Source organism: Tupaia chinensis, unplaced genomic scaffold (assembly GCF_000334495.1).
Source record: "Tupaia chinensis unplaced genomic scaffold, TupChi_1.0 Scaffold000097_1, whole genome shotgun sequence".
NCBI lineage: Eukaryota > Metazoa > Chordata > Mammalia > Scandentia > Tupaiidae > Tupaia > Tupaia belangeri.
In genome coordinates this window covers 1894530-1898464 of record NW_006159559.1, presented here as the reverse complement: position 1 = coordinate 1898464, position 3935 = coordinate 1894530, and the positions used below count along the sequence as shown (strand labels likewise).

The window sequence follows — 3935 nt, the reverse complement described above, 5'->3', positions numbered from 1 at the left end:
GATGGCCCAGAAGAGAAAAAGGACTAAAATTTTTTTTCAAATTGTTATCAATCAGATAAAGAAGAAATGGTAAGAGTAATAATAATCAAAGAATAGTGGTCAATGAAGACATGTAGACAATACATTTTTTTTCACATTAATCCAAATGCTTTTATTTTCAAGCTACTATATTTACACTTATAAGTGTAGGCACAGTATATTTTATGTACATGGATTAGACAGTTCTTTAGGGCCAACAGTCAGTGCCTACTGGAAAATCATTTTCTACAAGAGTAAAGTGTAGAAAACATCACAGATTGATTTAGAAGACTGAAACTATTCATGGATGGAAAGAATGGATGTAGGTTCCATAGTCCACAACAGCCATCTCACCTCTTTGCCCTCCTCCCTCCCAGGTGGTCACTCAGGGCAGAGAACGTTCAGCACCCAAGACAGAGTTTCCAGGTGCTGGGACCCAAACTGTGATGGAAAGAAGGAAAGAACAGGCAGACACTGTGACAGCTGGCCACAGCTCTGCTGCAAGCCCACAGCATCTTCCTTCACCCAGGGCTGAGACAGTCTGGCCAATGAAAGGTGTGGGCTTCCTGCTGGTGATGTCTCCACAGTGAATCTCCTTGCCTCACAAGAACATCAGAAAGGTCCTCTATTCCTTCCAACTTTAGATTCTTTTCATTGGCTAAATATAAGAGACAAGCAAAAGCCAGAGATATGGAGAGATTCTGAGCCATGGGTTGGGGGGACAGGCTCTTCTGCAGGTCCTTTGTGAGCCTGCTGAGCATCTTGTCAGCTACCTCCTCCAGGGTGCTTTCTTTTCCATTCTCGACATGTTGTGCCTCTGCACCTGCTCCCTTTATGGAAAACTCCAGTAAACTCCTCATGCTCTGCTTCAAATTCTCATGTCCATCTTTTTGGCAGTTTTAGCATAATGAATTTCAATTTTATTTACCTTCTGAGGCTTGGCTATGAGATTTGACTTCTAATCCTTAGACTTCAGGGGTGTCACCATTCCCTTGTGTTGTCTTGGGTGAATGGCAAGGATAAGGTGTGAGGTTGAAGGACCCAAATGGTCCCACATTATCCAACTCTTTGTAGTCACTGTTAGCAGCCTGTGATCCAGGGCAAAAGTTGGAGGTGTCATTAGGGTTGTTGTAATCATAGTCTCCAATCTCTTCATAATGCTTGATCTCTGCCTTCTTCTGGCCCAGGGCCATTTTAAGTAACCTGATACCTGGTTTGAGATAAAGCTGGATGAGACTATCAACCTCACAGTGGGAAGTCTGTAGGACAAGTGGTGCCTGTCCAATTCTAGCTCTCCAAAGTGGTCTTAGAACAGTAGTAGCCTTTGATTTCTGAGAATATACACCAAAGTCAAGGTCGTCTTCAAAGTCTATTTCAAAATCTTTCTTTGTACTCTTCTTTTTGTGCTCTGACTAGGAGTAGTATCTTGTTTGTGTCAAGCCCTAAAGCACCAGTGATCCAGGCCAGCCCATCGACATAGTCTGGGGCCTAAAATAGGAATACTCTCCAGGTTTCATGGATAGAAGGGGACATGATCCTAATGTTGCCGACCCTGAGGGAGATCATTTCTTCTTGGTGGCTTTGAACTCGGCAGAGCTCCTCCCAGCTCCTGAGCTCTTCATGATCCTCAGTCGCAGTGAGGTTGGGCTCATCATTGGCATCAAAATCACCTTCCAGGGGGCCATCAAGGAATTCTTCATGGTCACTCTCCTCCACCTCAGCATTGATGTCAAACACCTGATCATTCTTCTTGAACTTGTCTACCAGGACTGACTCAGACTCATTATGTGTGTCACTGTCCCACTTAGTGAACTGGAAACCCGCCAGGGAAGGGCAGACCTGGCGATCTTCCATACACTGCTGCAACTGCACTTTTAAATCTGTCATTTTGACCCAACCCAAATCAGGCATCTCGAGAGGGTCTTCACTGGAGAGAATCTGGACTTCTGAAAAAAGCAGCTCACTTCTATAGTGATGGCAGTAGAAGGTAGAAAGACCCTTGCTGTGTTACATTTATCAGATGAGGCTGCAGTCTTCTGAATCATGAGGTCAACTTCACATTTTCGATCTGCTTCTGAGATATTGAGGTTGTTTACATTCTGCTCAGTGGTTTTACATGAATGCTTCTTCTTTGACTTTGGAAGCTTTTTGGTTGTTGCTGTTTCATTAGCACTTCCATCTGCACCATGGCCCTCATCTTCTTCTGGAGATGGCACATCTTTGCCCAGTCCCCCAAGGGCTCTGTACACATTGGCCTGGGCGGCATCTACGTACACAACATAGATCTTGGTGCTGGGGCCGCCAGCCACTTTAAAGTTGGCTGGCTCGGTGTCTTTCTGTCTAAGGGTCTCTAACAAAATCAATCAAGTGCAAGCTAAAAGCATTCTTGGTAGTGATTTTATTTTCAGTGGACAGTTTGATACAGGTGGAGTAATGCTCTGGAATCTGTGTGTTCATAAACTTAGGGATCACAGAGGAAATGTCAATATTCTTATTAGATGGGGAGCCCAACAGACGAGGCGAGTCCGTGCTGAACTGCAGGTCTAACATCCTGGAGCACCGCCACTGTATTCATTCCTTTTCATCATCATTCTGAGGAAAGTCTTCAAAACTGGGGTGCCAGGGACATTGAGAGCAGCCTTCCTGGGCAGGGACATCAGGAACGCCTGTTCCGAAGGTGTGGAAGCATTGTGAGGGTGACCACCGGTCTCTGAAAAAGAGTTACTCATTGTGGCTGGGAAGGGAGGCCCCATCTTTCCTTCAGCATCTCTGGAGCTGGTCTTCAGACAATGTATTTTTAAAGGGAAAGTCTCATGGGCTTTTACATACTATCAATGTAAATACTTGCTGTATTCCATGGCATCAATGTATACAGCATGGCTAAATAATAGCTGCAGATTACAGGAAGAATTTAGACTTCTAAATTACAAAGTGTCACCTAGACACTTTCATTTAAATGCAGTAGTGTAAAGAGGCTAGTCATTTAATAGTCCTTGTCCGTTGTATCCCATAGTGGGGTGACATTTCTAGTGTTCAGATGTTAGTGTCCATCTTGAGAATAAAGATGACCTTGTAAATTTAATTTAATGCTATTTTAAAGGTATCTACAAGAGGGCATCACTTTATTTAAATAAATGAGTTACAATAGAAACTGAAATTACACTCCTATTAATTGGAAATTATATGTTCTGAAGGGGACCTAATATATTATAGGGAAACTTGATTTTTTTCCTTTTTATTTATTTATTTATTTTTATTATCATCATAATCTTCTTTATATTACATTGGATTACATATACCTTTACAGTGTATCACATTGCTTTTTCAAAAGGGAATGCCATGCATGTCAGTCAATACAGAGACATTAATCTCCCCACTTCATCATTCAATATCTTTTCTATGTTTTTCCCAATAATAATAATTATTATTCTAATTATTTTTTTTAAACAGTCAATCACTCACTTTGCTTGTAAAAAGGCTTTACCCATCATGAAATACTTCTCAGACCAATCCAGTTGAGAATACTATACATGTCATCATCAACAGGTAATAAGCTAGGGAAACTTGATTACACTCATAAGATTCAAGTTCTAATCTCATTTTTTTTTAACTATCTTGCCTGGCTTTGAATTAACTTCCCAGTGCCTTAGATATCTCTCCTATTAAATATGTGCTATTCTCTAACCTATAACATGTGGATTCTATAAAGTGATATACATATTTAATTACACAATTTTATCAATTACCTATTTTATTTTAAAAGTAAATCATTGGTCTTCCCTTCTTTTCCAACATACCCACCCACTCACCTTCATACACACATGTGTGTATGTATATTTGCACATGTGTATGCCTGTGTATGTGTGTGTGTGTGTGTGTGTGTGTGTGTGTGTGTGTATAAGCTTTGGAAGGAAAAG

General features: G+C 41.2%; 1 pseudogene; it reads right to left on the bottom strand.

The window, feature by feature from the left end:
- Positions 1 to 539: 539 nt before the first annotated feature.
- On the bottom strand, positions 540 to 2771 carry LOC102483437 (condensin complex subunit 2 pseudogene; annotated as a pseudogene).
- Positions 2772 to 3935: the final 1164 nt, after the last annotated feature.